The sequence below is a fragment of the Lissotriton helveticus genome, chromosome 9 (assembly GCF_964261635.1).
Source record: "Lissotriton helveticus chromosome 9, aLisHel1.1, whole genome shotgun sequence".
Taxonomy (NCBI): domain Eukaryota; kingdom Metazoa; phylum Chordata; class Amphibia; order Caudata; family Salamandridae; genus Lissotriton; species Lissotriton helveticus.
This window is the reverse complement of record NC_136070.1, coordinates 256,748,960-256,772,078: the sequence shown is the minus strand read 5'-3', so window position 1 is coordinate 256,772,078 and position 23,119 is coordinate 256,748,960. Positions and strand designations below refer to the sequence as shown.

At 43.1% G+C, this 23,119-nt stretch overlaps 1 protein-coding gene across 1 annotated transcript in view; it reads left to right on the top strand.

Annotated features, from left to right (window-relative positions):
• The first annotated feature begins 3,208 nt into the window (after positions 1-3,208).
• The window catches only part of LOC144783169 (prospero homeobox protein 1-like), a 104,999-nt gene continuing 85,088 nt past the window's right edge, over positions 3,209-23,119 (top strand). Inside the window, exon 1 of the mRNA XM_078662290.1 lies at positions 3,209-3,347. The gene's annotated coding sequence lies outside the window, so the exon portion shown is untranslated. The remainder of the gene's footprint in view (positions 3,348-23,119) is intronic.

Here is a 23,119-nt window from a genome sequence, read left to right as displayed (position 1 = left end):
CAACCATAACATTCCACACAAGCAGGAAAATGAACTGATGTACACATTTGAAACTCTGCAGAATGGACGGCGGTGTTATTTACTTTGACCATTTTCAGTGGCTCGGCTTGTATTTTGACTCCAAGGCCAAGACATACACCTGTCTCGGCTCCCCATGAATTTGCTCTTTTGCCCTCCTGGGGCTGCTGGCAGTGCTGTAAGTGGGATGAGAACGGCAGGGGGTCTCTAGAAGGGGAGTTGCCAAACCAGTGTTACTAGGGATCCTTTCCAAGAGGCTTTCCGTGTTTAGTTAAGGGTGTGGCTTAAAACATCAGCCACCATATCTGTTTTTGAGGGGGGAATTGGCGGGTTGGCGGGGGCGTTCACTACTGGATGCCCCCTCACACTGCTTTCCTTTGCATTCTCTCACTCAGACACTTGCCCCCATTTTCTCCACATGTATTTTGGAAATTCTTCATCTTCATAGCTCACACCTCAACTCTTTCCTCTTCAGCGCGTCCTTTCACCCTCTCCTTCTGCATGGGATTCTTTTCATCTCCTACATTTCACTGCCCCCCCACCCCCACACACACCCCCACACATACGCACACACTGCCACTCACCTGTAAACACTGCTTTTGGCATCCTTAGTTAGTGTCCAAATGTCGACAGCTGTGAACATCCTTCATTCACCTTCCAACAAAATACTATTGAGGCAATGTGACCACCGCTGGGTGCGCTCTGCAGAGGCGCCAAGGATTGGATGTGCATGCAGTCTGCCGTCTGAGCACCTTTATGCCCCACTGACAAGCACTGTGTGAAGCTCGCACTGAGTTCAGGCTCAGAGCTCTCCGTGTGCCCTGCCATGAACCAGCCACAAACTGAACTTACTCAGAAACTTGGAGTGGACTGGAGACGTCTCAGTCCAAAGTATGCACTATATATTAGTTGGAAAAAAACACAGAAAGACAACATCTGGAAAAAGTAAACCCTCTTAAGGAATGCAAGATGAAGTAAAACGTGGAACGCATGCAGGGACATCACTGCGGACATGGGGATTACCTTGAAGGCGTGCAGTCAGTGTTGAGAACGTCATCACAGTCAGGGCGGCCTGATTCAAGGTACGTTTTTAACTTCTGTCTGGTCAGAGACCCGACAGGACCCGGCTCATTTAAAGCTCTGCTTGCTGAGGCTGCGTGCTGTGTGTACGCCACGTTTGTCAGCGCTGCTTGTTTCCGTGTGTGTAACCCAGATAGTCTATTTGCTGTAATACATTTCCTCAGTCACTCGTCTTGGCTGTGCGGGGCTTGCAGTTTCCCCCGCACCTGCCTCGCAGCCCGCCTTCCCGTGTAGACAGTATCCTCCTCAGGACCGGTCAGCTGTTCAGCTCGTGCCCCGGGTTGCACCTGTCCTAAGGTTCGCCCTGGTGCCTTGCTCGTAGCCGGGTCCCCCTGTGGCCGCGGCGCGCTTTGCTCGAGCCCGCGGACTTCCTAGAGCCCTGTTACCCTCCCTCCCGGAGGTCCGCTTGCGCTGGTTTGGCGTTGGAGGTGCGGTTTTGGTATTTTATTCAGTGGGGCTTTTTTTTTTTCTTTCGCACTTGCGCCTCGCACTTGACTTCCTCAAGTGGCTGTTCCGCCGCCCCGGGGCACGTTCAAAGAGGCGCGCGCGGCAGATGTTTCATGTGCACAAATTAGGGAAAGCCGTCTGCAGCGCGAGGGTGTTTTCAAAATACGGCGAGTTTACCTACTGAACCGGAGCAGTTGGCTACAAGCTTCCGTCTCAGTCAGGGAAATGCAACAGCTTTTGTGCTATAAAACAGCCCGGGCGCTGCAGGTTAATGCGCCCACTGCAGGAAACTTCGTTACATTTCTATGGTGCACGGATCAATCCTGCTCGAGTCTTGCGCGGCTTTTCTTTAATTTATTTTTTACTATTTATAGCTTTTTTTACTATTTATATTTTGGGGTTTCGGCTCTGCGAGTTCCTTTGAGTTTGTCCTACACTGAACGCCAAGAGGCGTGTCAGGGACATTCTAAGGATTTGGGGGGTCCTGGGACAGACGTATTTTTGGGGACCCCGTTCGGAACAGCTTTGAATTTATGATCCAATTTCATCTCTTTCCTGCCCTTTGTGCAAGCTCACAGTGGCACATCATTCAAATTCTAAATGGGTTTGCATCTAATTTCAGGGATAGTCATAGCGTTTTCAATATTGTAACACAGCAGTCACTCACTAATATTACTGCAAATAATATCCGCGGCACCCTCCCATTTCAATACGTGATTTCCTGTTTTGAGGCAACAGAAACTTTTATATGGATGTTGCATGAAAACAGCATTTCAAACAATCTATTTAAGAATTATTAAATGCCATCAGAGCAAGACTTTGCAGAAAAGAGTTGACTTTATCAAGGGGTCCCCTGAAAGGCTGGGGCCCCAGGCCAGAGCCCACTTTGCCCATACCATAAAACTTTTCTTATTTTTTTTAATTTTTTAATTTTGAAAGTTTTATATAGCGCGAACAAGATCTTTGCAGATAACAGAGCGCTTTACAAAGGCAAGGGGTAAGTGAGTGGAAGGGTAGGTAAACGAGGGAGCATAGTAGGAAGGTAGGTCATCAAATCAATGTAAATAGTACACATATTACAAATAGTACAAATATGAGGGAGCATGGGCATAGTAAGGTAGGTCATCAAATCAATGTAAATACTACAAATATTACAAATAGTACAAATATGAGGAAGCATGGACAATCAGGTAGTTCAATAATACAAGTAAAACATATGTGCATAGGAATCAGACAGGTAATACTGATCGACGCAAAGTAAATCAAACTCGATTGGATAAGTAACGAAGATATTTAAAAAACGGTGAACACAATAAAACTTATTAAACGAAAAATGTCTCTGACACATCATTCTAGCAAGTAATCCAGTTATTGAGTCATTTTACCTAGAAGTGCCCTTATATGTAAGCTGTTTTTATACAAATACACATTTTGTTACTATGTCAACCGCTCTAGCACCAAATTGGGCCATGTTCGCCGTATATAAAAATTGCGAAAATTAAAAATAAACAGATGGGTGAGTGTGGTAGGGCGGAGTCTGACAGCCTCGTCCGTACTATCATACATTCGTTACATCTCTGCTTTGCTTCGTATATTTGCATATTCATCGATGCTTCAGCGGATTGGCGGAGGCTGGCTCCTCCCTCCCCTTTATAGTATGACTATTAATACAGACAGAGTGAAGCCCGGAGCAGAATTTAAGAGAGCCGGTCTCCACCGAGGGCGTGTGCAGTGCTTATTGTACAGCAGATGGTCGGCCAACCGGAGGGGCACAGCATCGATCACTTCATCCTCAGAGCAAGGTGAGTGCCCACGCATGTTTAGCCAACAAGTGGCGCCATTTCATGTATAACGCCTGCTGCCAATTCTATAATTTTAGTCAACAGTACATTGCATGCTGGGGTTTGGAGTACATGCCAGAGTTACACGCAAAATTACCAGGCACATAACATGCTGTTCCACGAAAAGCCAGGGAAGGCTGATAGTATCATGTGCCATAGTCGGGGTCACTAGAATTATGCGAAAGCGACGATCAAATTATGCGGCACGCCTGACCAAATTATGCAGCAAGAAAAGGCAGAATATGCAGCGTATTATGGCACATTTTGTGATGCTATTGCTGCATTATTTTGCCTTTTTGTTACACGTTACTCTTATCTAGGTATAGGATCCACCCCATTAGTAACACTTAATAGTCAAATACCTCAAAAGGCAACTGAAACTTGACCAGTCGACTTTTGCGAAGGGTTTTACATTGTGCGCAACACGTGTTGCTGCATTGTTTTGGAACTATTGATCTGCCTGAGCTAAAAAACAATTTTTTTTTGGCAAAGTCTGCAAATCCAGTAGAAAATAATGTATAATATGGCAAATGCGGCAAATCCATAATTATGCAGAAAATGAAGCAGAATGCAAAATACAATGTAGTTCCGAATTGTCTGCCTGTAGGTGATCGAGGGTTACACAACCCAGCGGGTGAGAGGGCGGAGAGCCCTTTCAAATGCTGATGCAGGCACCCCACTGCTAATGGAGCGGCACTAAGAATCCTGGGGGGGGGGGGGGGGGGGGTGTCGTTACTCAACTGTCTTAAGAGAAAAGAAAAGAGTGCGCTCTCCTTCCGAGTCAATCCTTGTCCTAGTACTTGGGGTGATTTGGGTGGAGCCCCCTGCCTTGAACAGCTGCAGCACCACGAGGTACGCTGTGAACAGCTGTGTTAGACAACAACCCAGCTCAGGGGACATGCATCCACCAAGGAAATCAACAAAATACATCCAGGGTCAGCATCAACGCTGCCTTACAGCAGTGTCAGCCGACAACCCCACTCAGTGGGCAGCATTTTACAGAAATAGTGAGGGCGAGGCACGAGGGCCACCATGAGATGATTCATTCACCAGGAACAATGAATCCTTAGCTTCAAGGTAGGCATCCGTTCGTTCATCCTGCAGGAGCAATGAGAGCTTTGTTCAAGGGCTAGCATCCGTTCATTCATCCTGCAGGAGCAATGAGAGCTTTGTTCAAGGGCTAGCATCCGTTCATTCATCCTGCAGGAGCAATGAGAGCTTTGTTCAAGGGCTAGCATCCGTTCATTCATCCTGCAGGAGCAATGAGAGCTTTGTTCAAGGGCTAGCATCCGTTCATTCATCCTGCAGGAGCAATGAGAGCTTTGTTCAAGGGCTAGCATCCGTTCATTCATCCTGCAGGAGCAATGAGAGCTTTGTTCAAGGGTTAGTATCCATTCATTCATCCTGCAGGAGCAATGAGAGCTTTGTTCAAGGGCTAGCATCCGTTCGTTCATCCTGCAGGAGCAATGAGAGCTTTGTTCAAGGGCTAGCATCCGTTCGTTCATCCTGCAGGAGCAATGAGAGCTTTGTTCAAGGGCTAGCATCCGTTCATTCATCCTGCAGGAGCAATGAGAGCTTTGTTCAAGGGTTAGTATCCATTCATTCATCCTGCAGGAGCAATGAGAGCTTTGTTCAAGGGCTAGCATCCGTTCGTTCATCCTGCAGGAGCAATGAGAGCTTTGTTCAAGGGCTAGCATCCGTTCATTCATCCTGCTGGAGCAATGAGAGCTTTGTTCAAGGGTTAGTATCCATTCATTCATCCTGCAGGAGCAATGAGAGCTTTGTTCAAGGGCTAGCATCCGTTCATTCATCCTGCAGGAGCAATGAGAGCTTTGTTCAAGGGTTAGTATCCATTCATTCATCCTGCAGGAGCAATGAGAGCTTTGTTCAAGGGTTAGTATCCATTCATTCATCCTGCAGGAGCAATGAGAGCTTTGTTCAAGGGCTAGCATCCGTTCGTTCATCCTGCGGGAGCAATGAGAGCTTTGTTCAAGGGTTAGTATCCATTCATTCATCCTGCAGGAGCAATGAGAGCTTTGTTCAAGGGTTAGTATCCATTCATTCATCCTGCAGGAGCAATGAGAGCTTTGTTCAAGGGCTAGCATCCGTTCGTTCATCCTGCGGGAGCAATGAGAGCTTTGTTCAAGGGTTAGTATCCATTCATTCATCCTGCAGGAGCAATGAGAGCTTTGTTCAAGGGCTAGCATCCGTTCGTTCATCCTGCAGGAGCAATGAGAGCTTTGTTCAAGGGCTAGCATCCGTTCATTCATCCTGCTGGAGCAATGAGAGCTTTGTTCAAGGGTTAGTATCCATTCATTCATCCTGCAGGAGCAATGAGAGCTTTGTTCAAGGGCTAGCATCCGTTCATTCATCCTGCAGGAGCAATGAGAGCTTTGTTCAAGGGTTAGTATCCATTCATTCATCCTGCAGGAGCAATGAGAGCTTTGTTCAAGGGTTAGTATCCATTCATTCATCCTGCAGGAGCAATGAGAGCTTTGTTCAAGGGCTAGCATCCGTTCGTTCATCCTGCGGGAGCAATGAGAGCTTTGTTCAAGGGTTAGTATCCATTCATTCATCCTGCAGGAGCAATGAGAGCTTTGTTCAAGGGCTAGCATCCGTTCGTTCATCCTGCAGGAGCAATGAGAGCTTTGTTCAAGGGCTAGCATCCGTTCATTCATCCTGCTGGAGCAATGAGAGCTTTGTTCAAGGGTTAGTATCCATTCGTTCATCCTGCAGGAGCAATGAGAGCTTTGTTCAAGGGCTAGCATCCGTTCATTCATCCTGCAGGAGCAATGAGAGCTTTGTTCAAGGGCTAGCATCCGTTCGTTCATCCTGCTGGAGCAATGAGAGCTTTGTTCAAGGGCTAGCATCCGTTCATTCATCCTGCAGGAGCAATGAGAGCTTTGTTCAAGGGCTAGCATCCGTTCATTCATCCTGCAGGAGCAATGAGAGCTTTGTTCAAGGGCTAGCATCCGTTCATTCATCCTGCAGGAGCAATGAGAGCTTTGTTCAAGGGCTAGCATCCGTTCGTTCATCCTGCTGGAGCAATGAGAGCTTTGTTCAAGGGTTAGTATCCATTCATTCATCCTGCAGGAGCAATGAGAGCTTTGTTCAAGGGCTAGCATCCGTTCATTCATCCTGCAGGAGCAATGAGAGCTTTGTTCAAGGGCTAGCATCCGTTCGTTCATCCTGCTGGAGCAATGAGAGCTTTGTTCAAGGGTTTAGCATCCATTCATTCATCCTGCTGGAGCAATGAGAGCTTTGTTCAAGGGCTAGCATCCGTTCATTCATCCTGCAGGAGCAATGAGAGCTTTGTTCAAGGGCTAGCATCCGTTCATTCATCCTGCAGGAGCAATGAGAGCTTTGTTCAAGGGCTAGCATCCGTTCATTCATTCTGCAGGAGCAATGAGAGCTTTGTTCAAGGGCTAGCATCCGTTCATTCATCCTGCTGGAGCAATGAGAGCTTTGTTCAAGGGTTAGTATCCATTCATTCATCCTGCAGGAGCAATGAGAGCTTTGTTCAAGGGCTAGCATCCGTTCATTCATCCTGCAGGAGCAATGAGAGCTTTGTTCAAGGGCTAGCATCCGTTCGTTCATCCTGCTGGAGCAATGAGAGCTTTGTTCAAGGGTTAGTATCCATTCATTCATCCTGCAGGAGCAATGAGAGCTTTGTTCAAGGGCTAGCATCCGTTCATTCATCTTGCAGGAGCAATGAGGGCTTTGTTCAAGGGTTAGTATCCACCCGTTCACCCTGCATGAGCAATGAGAGCTTTGTTTGAAGGGTTAGCATCTGTTCATTCATCCCGCAGGAGCAATGAGGGCTTTGTTCAAGAATTAGCATCCATTCATTCATCCTGCAGGAGCAACGAGGGCTTTGTTCAAGGGTTAATATTCATTCATTCATTCTGCAGAAGCAATGAGGCCTTAGCTTCAAGGTCAGCATCCATTCATTCATCCTGCAGGAGCAATAAGATTTTGTTCAAGGGTTAGTATCCACCCGTTCATCCTGTAAGAGCAGCGAGGGTTTTGTTCAAGGGTTAGCATCTGTTCATTCATCCTGCAGGAGCAATGAGGGCTTTGTTCAAGGGTTAGCATCTGTTCATTCATCCTGCAGGAGCAATGAGGGCTGTGTTCAAGGGTTGGCATCCGTTCATTCGGCTTTGTTCAAGGGTTAGTATCCATGCATTCATCCTGCCGGAGCAATGAGGGCTTTGTTCAAGGGTTAGCATTCGTTTATTCCATTTGCAGGAGCAATGAGAGCTGTGATCAAGGGTTAGCATCAGTTCATTCATTCTGCAGAAGCAATGAGGGCTTTGATCAAGGGCCAGCATCCATTAATTCATCCTGTAGGAGAAATGACAACTTTGTTCAAGGGTCAGTATCCGTTCATTCATCCCGCAGGAGCAATGAGGGCTTTGTTCAAGGGTTAGCATCTACCCATTCATCCAGCAATGCTAAACTAGAACGTAGTCAGTGACAAACGCTGATCCATTCACCCACCCTCAACAATGAGCACTTAGTTCAAGGGTGAACATCAGTTCCATCATCCAGCATTTCAGGATAGGTCTCAGTCAGTGGGCAGCACTGATTCAACCATCCACCAGGAGCAATGAAAGCTTAGCTCAATAGCCAGCATCCGTTCATTCATCCATCAGTGTCAGACACGGACTCAATGAGTAAATCTGATCGATTCCTCCCACAGCAGCATTGAGCGCTCGGTTCAAAGGTGAGCATCAGTTCATTCATCCTTGTAGCCTGACGCTGCTGGATTCAGTCAGTGGCCAACCTTGATCCATTCATCCACCGACAGCAATGAGCGCTAACTCAGGGGTCAAGATCTATCCATTCCACCCACAGAGTTAGGCGAGAGGCACGTGCAACGACCTGCATTGTCCCATTCACGCACCAGGAACAACTGAGAGCCAAACCCAAGGTCAGCATCTTTTCACTCATCCGCCAGGAGCAGAAGTGAGCTCAGGGATCAGCATCAACCCATTCATCCACCAGGAGCAGGTGAGAACTCAAGGATCAGCATCAACCCATTCATCCACCAGCCCTCGGGGTTCGGGTTGTCTAGTCAGCTAATACTGGCTGTGGGGAGCACTCTACTGTATCATCCATTAGTCCTGGAGGTCCTGTGCCATCTCAGCACTGCCTGCTCTGAGGGGGCTTGTTCCGTTCCTGTACCCTGTGCATATTTTGTGTTTCCTTGCTAGATATTGTGGAGTTTGTGTAGTCTCCTCACTTGGTATTGGGTTCTTGTGCCAGCCCAGCACGTGGTTATCAATGCTTATGACAACTCACTTTGAGTGTTGTACCATGTCGTTGCTCGATAGTGTGGGGCTTGTGCCAGCTTATCACCTGGATGCTTGTGTAATCTTATTGCTGGCATTGGGGGTAGCAGCTCCTCGCGTGCTCTTGTGGCACTTGTTCCATCTCACTGCTTGGCCTTGAGTGTTTGTGCATTCTCATTGTTTATATTGGAGTCTTAGTCCATGTCATTGGTAGGTAAAGGGGGCTAGTGCCCTCTCATCAGCTGGTAGTGAAGGGCTTGTGTTGCATCTTTGCAGGCCTTGGAAGCATGTGCCATCTCATTGCACCGTCTGGTGGACTTGTAGTCTTGATGCCTGGTTTTGGGGCTTGTGGCACCTCTTAGCTTGATAATGCGATGGTTGTGTTGTCTTGTTGTCATGTTTGGTCTTAGGGGCTTGTCTCATCTCATTGCTTGGTGTTGGGAGGCTTGGCTGTCTCATCCTTTGGTATTGACGGGTTTGCGCCATCTTATTGCCTGGTCTTGTACCATCCTTCTGGTCTGTATTCGGATGCCCACCATGTCTCACAGCTAACAGCTTGAACGCTTCCATCATGTTGTCTGTAATTATTGGGGGGCATGAGACAGCTCATTCCTTGTTGGGTGGGGGTCACCTGGAGGGTTATAGGGTCTATCAGAAAGAGATTATCTTCTATCAGTCCATATCCTTCATACCTAACGCTCAATAGGACTGCTTGAATCCCCTTTGGTTTGCCATTTCTGCATGCTTACAATGGCCCAGAATACCCTGAAACAGATGAAAGGTGGCGTGTGAGTGTTTCGTAAAAGCCCTCAGCAAACAAATAATTGATCATAGAGGAGCTCAAAGTTTTCAGATAAGGAGGCACATCTAGCAGTTTCTCCTTATTCCAGGGTTAAATTTCGGTCTCACCTTTTTCCTTAATGCAGAATGTTGCACCTGGGCTAAAAGGAGCTGAAAATTGCTGTGGGCAAGGCGCAGGTGTGGCATTTGCAACGCACTGAAGTTGCCTTTCTGAAAAATTGGCCTCCCTGCCTCAGTCATGCTCGAATTTTAACTGTCATACGGAGCTGAGAGTACCTTATATTAGTGATAAACTCTCGATTGCACCCATTATGATGTGGCATTCGGTTTGGCGTAAGGAGACTCTCTCACTGACTATCATAAGTGATGCTTTGAAGTTATGTGGTGTGAATAATATCAGCTGGTTAAAATACGTTGAATCCACCCTTAAGACAGTTGGGTTACATCATCTTTTTGTAGATCCAACTACGTGTTGGTCTATTCCTAAGAAAGAGCTGGAAATTCACCAACTGAACAACTTACAGGCAAAGAGGCAGAATTCTACCCATACGCTGTTGACAGTCAGAGCATATCAGGATGTCCCGAGTATAATGTCGATTGATGTGAATTTAACTTATTTATCGTTTGTTACAAATTTACAAAATAGATACATTTTAGTGAGATTCCGTTTAAATTATATCCCCCTGATGTTGGGTCTCCCTCTTAATACTTATGTGATGTCCAAACTGCCACCCTGCGCTTGTGATAATCGATCCACTCAGAAAGATCTACATTTTTGGTTCTTTTGTAAAATCTATGGTGAAGAAAGGAAAAGATTTAATGTCCCCTCATCCGCAAAATGAATTTTAAACAGTGTCGTGTGGCTCCATATTACCCACCGTTGTCTGATCCCTTTACATGTTTTTCTTTGGCATCATTCCTCTTATCTGCATTGAGGAGAAGAAGACTAAATTGTCAATCTGTCATTCATCTTGCAAATTAAGCCATTGAATTGTGCAATAACCGTGTATATATTTTTGAATTACCATTATTTGTATAATGGGAATAACGTTTTAACGTGATTTTATTCTTTTAACAATCTTGTCATAATACATGTAATTTTAACTTAATAATAATGGAAATTGATATATTTGTAGAACACTTTTTATGCCATCATTGTGTTGGCAAAATAAAGTTATTTGTGACTGACTGGCATAGGAAGTAATTTGTTTATTCAGTCAGCAAGAAGCAGTCTTCATTCTTGGAACTGGTGACTGAGGTGGGAAGGGGTCCAGGATGCAATGTTCCACCTTTTGGAATTACCAACCTGCAGAAAGATGTACAAAGGGATACCATTTTATCTACTATTGTGTAGTACATTATGCATCTCTGTCCCCATACATCACTCAATTCATCAATCAGCCAATCCTGTGGGTCACACTGACTCTTCAACAAATAAAAAAAATAAAAATCAATGGACCTCTTTCCAGATGGGGGCCTTGGACTATTGAAACTCTACCATGTCTCTACCAGAGTTACCCATCTCTAGCGTCTCTTCTTTCTTGTCTTTACTAACCTACTTCCCAATATTACTGATTCCTGGGCTATGGCATCACTTCCCTCTATTTCTCACAGTTATTTTTGTATTTTTTTTAGAGTTTTATATAGCGCGAACTAGACCCGAGATATTGGGTATCAAAACGGTTTACATGAGCACCAGTTTTGTTATAGAAGGACACATTTATTTTCATTTAATTTCAAATAACTTTATTCGATAAAAAAAAATCATAAAAGTATACTATTAAAATTGTAAAATGTCAAATGTCATATATTCAATCACAAATGGTATTTCACAGATCATATTTACAAATCCAAAATTCACGGACAATAAATACTAAAAAAAACGATACATTGATGGGGTAGATCATTAAATAGTCCTGGTTATGGTCTCTTACGCTGACCCCCCATGGTTACCGAAAAGTCTAAAGTGCAGTGCATTAAAATAAATTTCTCATCTCCAGATCACTAATATTATTTCATATTCATACAATAGGATCATAGGAAAAATACACAATATACAAAATATCATGTTAAAAAGACATAAAATCAATAAACAAATTCATAATTCATAACGGTTCCTAATCAAAAGGGCAGATCTAATAAAACTAAGTATAGAGCTACATATAGCAGCAGTTGACAATGATCTCAGGTACACAAAGCCTTCCATATATGTACAAGGTCTAATATCCCTCAAAAGGGGTTTGATAAAACGATCTCTTGGGGCTTTATAAAGTGAACAGAAGAGTACAATGTGCACTGTGCATTGTTGGGCTACATTATTACATGGGCAAGGGGGCAGCCTCTCACACCAACCCCCTTGTTTAGGAAAAGCAGCCAAAAAGTGCAATATTTTCAACCGAAATCTAGTCAATTAGAAACGCCATTGTATGTGTGTGGTAAAAGATAAATAAAACTGTTGTTGTAATGTAACCACTTGGTTAGATGTTAATATTTCTTGCCTGTGTGATCCTACAACAGTACAATATGCATTCTTGATGACCTTCTTCATGTTCAAGTTAATAGAGGCCGGATTATCATAAAAACTTTCTAGCCCTATTTTATAGAAAGTTTCCTTTACATAATGTAGCCAAGGTATCAACATGGCCTTGTCAAGATTCTTGCAATCCTTTAAAATTTATTTTGTGAATGACAAATCCTCAGAGGTCCATATTTTCCCCAGAGGAGTAAAGGGGACACATGAATTCTGTCCTTCACAGGTTGCAAGCCCACCTCTGTGTAGCAGAAAATATTTGGAGAACTATTGGGGATTGATAGTAATCGCTTTAAAAATGTATTCTCCATAATTTAAATCTGTTCACTTTTATGGCATCCCCATTCCCCTGCTCCGTAAATCGCCACAAACACACTTTGATTTATACAAAGTCATCAAATCCCCTATTGGTTTTTGCCCCAGTTTGCTAGCGAAACGGAAAAGGGCCTCTACAGATCTAGTTGTTTTTTAATCTAAGTCTTTATCAAATCATCCCAATTCAATGTTCTATTAAAAAGGTTTCCTAAATAATTAAAATGTGTGACTTTTTCAATGACCATGTTGTCCACGGTGTATTTACAGGTCTTAATTCTACCTGGACCACAGGCCATGGCATAAGATTTATTAAAATTGACCCTAAGATCTAGACCCAACATGAATTCATTAAAAGCATCCAGACATTTCTGCATGCTATTAGCCGTTAGAGTCATCAAGACGGTATCGTCTGCGTATGACTATAACGGTACATAATTGCCGTTTATCTTAGGAAAATCTAAACATTTTTGCAATAAAAACTGTTCCAGACCATTTGTGTAGATTAAAAACAAAAAAGGTGCCATGATGCAGTCCTGGCGGACGCCTTCAGATGATGCAAGTTTCCCAGTTTTTTCACCGCCTGGGGCATATCGTACAGCAATAGAAGTTGCTGCATGCAGTCTACGCAACAGGGTGACCAATGGCTCCTCGAACCCCATGGACTCCATTAACGACCAGAGCTTTCCCCTACATACAGTATCAAATGCACTGGATATGTCCATGAAGACCAAGTGGGTTGAAACACCCTTGGCCTTCATGTACTTACCCATGATCATTGCCAAATTAAGACACAGTTCTGTGGTCCCCCTGCCTCTCTTAAAACCGTATTGGGAGTCCACAATGATGCCAGAGGCATCCGCCCATTTTTCCAAACGCGCCAATATTACTCTCCCCAATAGTTTACAGGAGGCATCTATTAGGGAGATCGGTCTATAGCAGCGGGGATAATTTTTTCACCCTTCTTAAAAATGGGGACGATTACCGCCTCTTTCCAAGATGATGGAATGCGTCCCACAATAGTCGCTCTAAAAAAATTTAACAGGAGGGGTGCCCAATGTTGAGGGTTATTTTTAAACAGATCCAGTGGTACGGCATTTGGCCCTGGGGCCTTCAGAGCGATGCCTTTTCTCAAAGCCTCCTCCACTTCCTTCAAGGAAAGCGATAGGCTAAGTTGCCGCGTGGACTCAACATTCAAAGGAAAATCGTTCTGAGTCATTTAATAATAAAATACCCTTCGGGTTAAATATCTTTGAATAATGGGTCTCCCAAACCTCCCCGGTTATATGTGATACCATAGACCTCTCTTCACTAATAAAAAGTGGACGGTTTATGACCTCCCAAAACAACCTACAATCTCGCAGGTCACTGGCTTTTTCCAAGTCGTCCCAGGCCTTCTCCTTCAGTTCTATTTTCCTCTTCTCAACTGCCTTTCTGTACATTTGTCTTGCAATCCTGACCATTTCTTTATCCCGGGGTACCACATGGAGAGCCGTCCTCAGCGCTGTTTGAGCTTTGGAACATTCCCCATTAAACCATTTCTTATCCTTGGTAACACCTTTCTTAGCCGGTTTGAGTAGATTTGTGGCCACACTCTTACAAAGGACCTCGAAATTTTGCACTATCTGCTCTGGATCAGAAGTGGCCGTTAGACATGTCATTATTTCTAATGAATTAGCTTCAAGTATCCATTCCTCCATCTTTTTAGGATCAATCTTGTCCCATTTTATTCTAACCCCTTGGTTGTGATTATATATTACTGGTTGTTCTGGGGGCCTTATCCTTGGTGTAGCTGTACTCAATGATAAGGTGAGGGGGTTTTGATCGCTGACAGGATTCGGTTCTACACTAAAATCGTCAACTAAATGGGCATATCTGCTAGAAATTAAAATAAAGTCTATTATACTCATGGACCCTCTTGCCCCCTGAAAAGTTGGAATGGGCACCATTGACATATCAGTCGAATTATCAAGTATACAAAGGTTGTTTACCACAATGATGTTGTTTAATGCATCTCCCTGAGTAGTGTGCTTAAAATGCGCCAGGGGTTGATCATCGATGTCCGATAACCCACAGGCGTGACTCCCACTAAATGGACATAGAGTGCAATTAAAATCCCCAATCCACATAATACATAGAGGTGAAATTTTCTCAGTCACTTTAAGAATTTCGACCTGCAAAGAGTCAATGATAACAGACGTGTGAGTATCAAAGATGTTATAATACCAATTAATCATAAGCAAAGGTACTACAGTCAAATTAGTGCACAGGATCAATAGGTACCATGGAGAAGAGGATATTTTTTCTATCCTTAATGACATGTTACATATTGAGATTGAAGTCATTAAGCCACCCTTTGCCCTTCCAGAGGGGGACGGTTCAGCAGCAACAGTCAGGGTGTTATAACCATCTAAGAAAAGGTTCTACCTACCCCACGTTTCTTGGAGGCAGATGATGTTAAAGGATTTGATGTATTCTATCCATGCCTTGTCCAATAGCCTACTTGAGATGTCTGCTACATTCCACGAAATCAGACGGATGGTACCACCAACTGACTGGCTATTTGCTAAGCTAGGGGATTTACTCAACTGATTCCTTTCCATTATGTGTTCAGCTTGGGTCATATGCCAATCCTCCTCGCTGTCTTTTAATGAACCCTTGATTTTATTATTATTATTGAATGACATCTGCAAATCGCTATTATTGGCCAAGGGATCAAGGAGGGAGGGAGTTATTTCTATATTAGCATTTTCCTCATCACTCTCTAATTGAAGTCAATCGACCTCAGCCAAGGTACTCAAGGGATCAAAACGATTTGGATGATACCATGGAGGTAACGATGGATATAACTTTGGCCCTATTTGAGATACAGATTCTATTTGACTAGATCGCCCTACAAAATGTCAATAAAAGAACCCCAGAGGCAGTATCAATATCCTAGACTTGTCCATATTCTGCTCATTCACCCTGTCGATTATGGCTCTTACCAGGCCAGGGGGCCTGAAGGTCAAAACAATACAGATTACACGAGAGAGGGTGCCCCACTATCACCAGGGATCAGAGCACAAATGACACCAAGTCAAAGGGAAATCGCTGGGGTATACTCGTTTGCTAAGAACTTTTCAACCACGGTGATTACACTCGAGTATAGGTCCAGCAGGATGCTGTACTCAATAATACTATAGTGTCAGAATAATAATAATTTCCACAGAGAAATAAAATTTGTTCACACTCTATTAAAATGATAAGCAATATTTATTTACCATACAATAATACACAACAAAAATTATTTAAAATTTCAAAGCAATATTCTTTGAAAGACTAAAAGACATTACAATCCATATTTCACATGTTCATTAATAAAAAATATATAACAAGCTGGTACATATATCCCACACAATTTAATGATTAACAGTACACGGAATAAATCACAAAAAATACATTATACAATCAATTCAACAAACCCCTGTTGTAACTATGGCTCATGGATATTTTTGCCACTCTAGATTACTGGATCCAAAGCCTCAAATTACTTCCACTTTTGTACACCACTGTGGCCGGACAAATCATATATATACATCCAGTGTGTACTTGGCTTCCCTTGGATTCCCTGATTTACACAATGCGTCGACGCGTTTCGGTGCAATACATCTGATATTGTGGCACCTTCCTCAGGACTTCTTGTTAGGGGTTTCCTGTGTCAAGAAGATTTCGAGTTTTTTAGTTGCTCGATCTGGGGGATAAAGCAATATGTCAGTATTCATTTTCTATGAGAGTATACGCTATTCTCTTATTTGCGTTTAACCTCTACAGGGAATAATCATATACTTCAGAGTCAGACAGAGCGGGGTTTCTTCCCATTGGCTCTAAACTTGTCATGGCAGAAACAATGTCCCATGTTCTAGTACAATTGCAATGATATATTGTTTCTCACAGATTGTACCACATTCTATTTTCTGCTATGGTGCTTAACCATTTGCACCACTTTCTAAGATAGGCCATATCACCTCCAAATTCATTTCACTGTGGGAACCATTACTATGTATAGTCCCGGGACATGAGGAGTAATAGAGATAACCCCTGCACCGCTATAGTGATCAAATCTTTGTTAGCCGGGCGCTCCCCCCACCCTCCGATATGGTGGTGGTGTGTCTCTTCCCAGCCCCTATGACGTGCTGTGTCACGTCCCCAGTCTCTACCCATTATTGCCTGGTCAGGGACTGATTAATACGACTAATGGCCTAGAAGCTTCTATGTTATGGACTAGCCCGCCCTGGCTTCTGATATTCTCACCTTTGACTGGGAGAGGTTCTCCCCTTCGCTAGATGTGGTCAAGGATACAATCTAGGGCTGCCTTCTAGTCTCTGCAGTCTCTTGTTACTGTAGTCTGGTAGGAGACATATATGTTTTAGTCTTTAACGCTGATAAAGTGGAAAGGTGACATGAGCTCTTAGCAGGAACGTTTAGTTTAATATTAGTTACCTTATTCTCTTTTACAAGACTCCTTATGTGGGGGTTTCTTTTTTTGTAATTTCGCTCCGTCTTTTTATCGTTTGGATAGATGTATCTATTTAATCGGGCTAGTCCATAACATAGAAGCTTCTAGGCCATTAGTCGTATTAATCAGTCCCTGACCAGGCAATAATGGGTAGAGACTGGGGACGTGACACAGCACGTCATAGGGGCTGGGAAGAGACACACCACCACCATATCGGAGGGTGGGGGGAGCGCCCGGCTAACAAAGATTTGATCACTATAGCGGTGCAGGGGTTATCTCTATTACTCCTCATGTCCCGGGACTATACATAGTAATGGTTCCCACAGTGAAATGAATTTGGAGGTGATATGGCCTATCTGAGAAAGTGGTGCAAATGGTTAAGCACCATAGCAGAAAATAGAATGTGGTACAATCTGTGAGAAACAATATATCATTGCAATTGTACTAGAACATGGGACATTGTTTCTGCCATGACAAGTTTAGAGCCAATGGGAAGAAACCCCGCTCTGTCTGACTCTGAAGTATATGATTATTCCCTGTAGAGGTTAAACGCAAATAAGAGAATAGCGTATACTCTCATAGAAAATGAATACTGACATATTGCTTTATCCCCCAGATCGAGCAACTAAAAAACTCGAAATCTTCTTGACACAGGAAACCCCTAACAAGAAGTCCTGAGGAAGGTGCCACAATATCAGATGTATTGCACCGAAACGCGTCGACGCATTGTGTAAATCAGGGAATCCAAGGGAAGCCAAGTACACACTGGATGTATATATATGATTTGTCCGGCCACAGTGGTGTACAAAAGTGGAAGTAATTTGAGGCTTTGGATCCAGTAATCTAGAGTGGCAAAAATATCCATGAGCCATAGTTACAACAGGGGTTTGTTGAATTGATTGTATAATGTATTTTTTGTGATTTATTCCGTGTACTGTTAATGATTAAATTGTGTGGGATATATGTACCAGCTTGTTATATATTTTTTATTAATGAACATGTGAAATATGGATTGTAATGTCTTTTAGTCTTTCAAAGAATATTGCTTTGAAATTTTAAATAATTTTTGTTGTGTATTATTGTATGGTAAATAAATATTGCTTATCATTTTAATAGAGTGTGAACAAATTTTATTTCTCTGTGGAAATTATTATTATTCTGACACTATAGTATTATTGAGTACAGCATCCTGCTGGACCTATACTCGAGTGTAATCACCGTGGTTGAAAAGTTCTTAGCAAACGAGTATACCCCAGGGATTTCCCTTTGACTTGGTGTCATTTGTGCTCTGATCCCTGGTGATAGTGGGGCACCCTCTCTCGTGTAATCGGTAAAGTACGGCCTTGTGCTGGAGAGTCTAGGTTTTTCAAGGTAACTATTACAGTTTTTCCTACCCAAATAAAACCCAATAGTAATTGTCCAATCATTGAATGGATACACTAAAGACCTTCGGCTTTAGTGAAGATCAACTCAACAAAATACTAAGCTCAAACAGAGGTAGCAGCAGTATTACAGTCATCCCAAATGGAGGGGAGAAGTGGAACCAACTAATTAATCTTAAAAAGAAAATTATTAGGACTGAACTGCATGCGGAATTCATGACGCAGTATGTAAGGGCAGGCAAGATTCCAATAGGATTGCAAATCCGGAATGAACCGGGGCTGTTTGTAGATAACCACCAGTTCCTGGAAACATGGACGTTTATCTGCAATAGGTGCAGTAGAGACCTTATGCTGCTTATAATAGAGACTGCCCAGAGTACTGTCCTCATAGAAATAAAACAAATGGAGGAGCTAGAAAAAGCACTGCTAGAGAACAATATAGTTGAGGATGTCAAAAAAAGGCTGGAGGAAATTAATAAAGATATGAATGGCTATTGCGAATATTTAACCAATCGCAAAACCCAAAAGCTGAGAAAAGATATAAACAAATTCAGCCAAGAAGTAGTGTACCCCTTCTTACAAAAAGACTACTATACTGAAAAATCTGACAACTATAGTAACGAGGGCTTTAAACCAAGATTCCAGACGAGGTTTCAACCTAGAAGACCTAAACATATACACTTTTCAGGGACATCAGAAAGCAGTGTAGAGGAGGAAGAACACGGCAGAGAAGAGGGGGAATATGCTGGACCAAGTAGGGATTATGAAACCCCTTTTTTAGAACAGCGCCCACAGAGAAGTCGTGGGAATTTCCGGGGCAGGGGGAGGGGTCAATACCCCAAGAGACCTGTCCAAAGAGAGCAGGAACAGGAATACCAGCAAAACCAGGCCCCTCAGGAATACAAAAGGACAAGGAACAAAGTGTACTGGCGCTAGAGATCACTCCGATTATAAATCTATCCCAGAGGTCACTAACGAACGTAGAAAAACAGGTACTAGGGATGGGTTTCAATTTTGTCCCCACCACAGGCATAAACAAATTTCAGTTAGAGAAAGATCTTAGAGCCTTCTTTCGTAAGATTAGACTACGCAGGTTCTTCGAGAACAGACCAAATAGAGAACCACCGACAGACTCGGGCCTACGGGCTAAATCTACCTTCACCCCGAGCCTAGGGATGGTAGACAAAAATCTTGAGATTTTTGAATCCATGGTGAAATTGGAGATAGGTATGTTATTGGAGAAAAAACATTTCCAAGAGCAGAACATCAACAAGGAACAAAGAGAGGCCATCTACTCCTTGTCCGCAGACACTAACATAACAATAAAGCCTGCGGACAAAGGAGGAGGAGTCGTAGTATTTGATACAATAGACTATGACCAGAAAGTCAGATGCCTCCTAGCAAATGAACAACACTACGCTAGAGTCCCCCAATCTAGACTGAGTACACTGAAAAAAGAGGTAGAGAATCTGCTCCAACAAACACTAGAAGAAGGATCTATTACAGAAGAGGAATGGAGATTCCTGAACACTCCAAATCCCAAGACACCGGCCTTTTATGGACTGCCCAAGGTCCACAAAAGCATGAACAATCCGCCACTGAGACCCATAGTGGCCTCTATTGATTCCCTTTTGGAACCCCTGAGCCAGTACGCTGATAAGTTTTTAAAACCGCTGGTAGAAGAGCAAAAGTCCTACATCCGCGATACGGCGGACATGATATCAAAAGTAGAAGGAACCCCCTTTGATGCGGAGAAGGAACTCATGGTGACTCTCGATGTAGAGGCACTCTACACCAATATACCGCAGAAAGATACCATCATGGCAGTGAGTAGCCTCTTAGAAAGCACCGAGATTACTGGAGGAAACAAGGCATTTATTGTTAGGTGCGTTTCCATGGTACTACTGAACAACATATTCCTTTTCAAAAAAGATCTGTACATCCAAAAGAAGGGGACCAGCATGGGCGCAACCTGTGCGCCGAGTCTGGCCTGTATATATGTCAGCTTGTTTGAAAACAAGCATATATACAATGAAGTGAGCCCATTCTTCGAAAACATCCGAGGGTGGGCTCGCTTCATTGATGACATATTCTTTATCTGGCAGGGAACCATGGATCTATTAGAGGAATTCCTATCGTGGCTAAACCTTGGAGATCCCAATCTCAGATTCACAGCAGCATACAGCAACATGAGGGTGAACTTCTTAGATATCTGTATTAAAAGCGAGGATAGTCAACTTAAAGTAGAACTTTACAAGAAGGAATCAGACCGTAACACTGTTTTACATTATAACAGTTTTCACCCCAAAAGTCAGAAGGACTCAATACCATTTGGGGAGTTCCTTCGTCTGAGAAGGAACTGTACAGATCTAACAGATTTCCATAAACATGCGGGGGAGATGAAAAAGAAATTTAAAGAACGCGGCTACCCTAAGAAATTAATAGATCACTCGCTGAAAAGAGCACGCTACTATGACAGGGAGTGTCTACTAAAGAAAAAAGAGAAGAAGCAGACAATGGATAAAATTGTTATGGTCAGTCAACATTCAGTGATAGCGAACCAGATAAAAAATATCATAAATCATAATTGGAAAATCCTTAACAATGGACCAGACACTAATATTCTGGAGCGTCCATTATATGCCTATAGAAAAAATAAGAATTTGAGATCTAACCTAGTACACACGTACAGGGATGACGTCATAGAAAGTCAAACCACCTTAACTGGAATGAAGGCAGTTGGAAACAACAAATGCGGCAATTGTTGCATTTGTGACCTATGCATAGTAACAAAAAGAGTGGTGCATAATGAAGTGACACACGACATCACCACCCTGAATAACTGCAGAACAAAAAATGTAATATACATGATCCTATGCCCATGTGAGCAGGCGTACATAGGAGAAACTGGCCGTGAAGTGCGGCTAAGGATCACCGAACATAGGTCTGCCATTAAAAATAATAAGGAAAATGCACCTCTGGTAGCCCACTGGAAAGAACAAGGCCACAGCGAGAGAGACATTAGATGGATTATACTGGAAAGGATAAAAGAGCAGACCAGATTGGGCAACAGTACCACCAGACGCAAACAACAAGAACAGTGGTACATGATAAAATTTAACACAATCAAGAAAGGTCTCAACTCTAGAGAGGAATGGGAGACTCTTATTTAATGGCAAAGGCCACCCCAACCTCCGCCATAACGATACAGGTACAGGAAGATCCAGACATGGGGAGATCCCCAGATTATAGTGAGTTAATTAATATAATGCTTGTATATAAAAAGAGATCCAGAGAGAGATATAAGTGGACCGCCCACTATTTAATACACCTGCACATAGGGCCAAGATCTTCATTTCTTTTAAATTACAATATTTCTCCTCTGACGATAAAAATTAAAAATAACCCAATTAGAATGTACTAAAATCTAGATTACCCCGATTTAAGTAAATATAATGTAGAATAAATATCGATACGACTAGCATACAACTATGATAGTGCAATACCGTTCCAAAATGGCGCCGAAAGATCTGCCTAAGTACCAACCCGGCGAGCACATAACTGCCAGAGCCTCAGATAATAAGAGAGGGTATCTTCTATATCAAAGGATATCCGCCAGATAATATGTGTATATAGAATACGATCTCCTAAAATATGATTAAAAAAGAAAGTGTCTAGAGAGTGAGATATAAATAAAAAAAGCTATACAAAACAGTGGACAGAAACACCACTCCAAGATGGCGGCGTGATACACACATTTAGGCGGCGCCTCGCGAGGTACTTGACTAATCACCTGGCAGCACTTAACTGATGCAACGCGTATATAAATAGAGGCGCTGTCAACAGAGACGTTAGCAAGTGACCCGAACGAGGCAGAGACGCGATACCGGATCCACGAAGGTAAGGGTTAGAGAACCTTGAAATAGCTCACAGCTAGGAAAAGAAGGGGGTTATGTCCGTTCTTTCCGGTTTCAAAAGAGAACTAAAAATAGCGGGTGTTTGGACGGCCTAAATTGAGTTGGTGCCTAAGCTTAGTGGTTTTACTCTCTTATAACAAGAGAACTGATAAAAACAAACGTGTGCAATATGGCAATTAACCGCCCGATATGTGCTTTGATTCTATTAGGACATATCCAGTTCCAGTGAGGCCCTTAGATACCATATGCCCGTTCGAAGAGAGTTTTAGAATACTCTAAGGTAAGCTGACTTCAGGGGGGACAAAAAGAATTTTGATAACTTTAAGACCTAAGACAGAAATGTAAGAGTGATCTAAAAATAAACTCCCTTGTTTAAATAGATACATCTATCCAAACGATAAAAAGACGGAGCGAAATTACAAAAAAAGAAACCCCCACATAAGGAGTCTTGTAAAAGAGAATAAGGTAACTAATATTAAACTAAACGTTCCTGCTAAGAGCTCATGTCACCTTTCCACTTTATCAGCGTTAAAGACTAAAACATATATGTCTCCTACCAGACTACAGTAACAAGAGACTGCAGAGACTAGAAGGCAGCCCTAGATTGTATCCTTGACCACATCTAGCGAAGGGGAGAACCTCTCCCAGTCAAAGGTGAGAATATCAGAAGCCAGGGCGGGCTAGTCCATAACATAGAAGCTTCTAGGCCATTAGTCGTATTAATCAGTCCCTGACCAGGCAATAATGGGTAGAGACTGGGGACGTGACACAGCACGTCATAGGGGCTGGGAAGAGACACACCACCACCATATCGGAGGGTGGGGGGAGCGCCCGGCTAACAAAGATTTGATCACTATAGCGGTGCAGGGGTTATCTCTATTACTCCTCATGTCCCGGGACTATACATAGTAATGGTTCCCACAGTGAAATGAATTTGGAGGTGATATGGCCTATCTTAGAAAGTGGTGCAAATGGTTAAGCACCATAGCAGAAAATAGA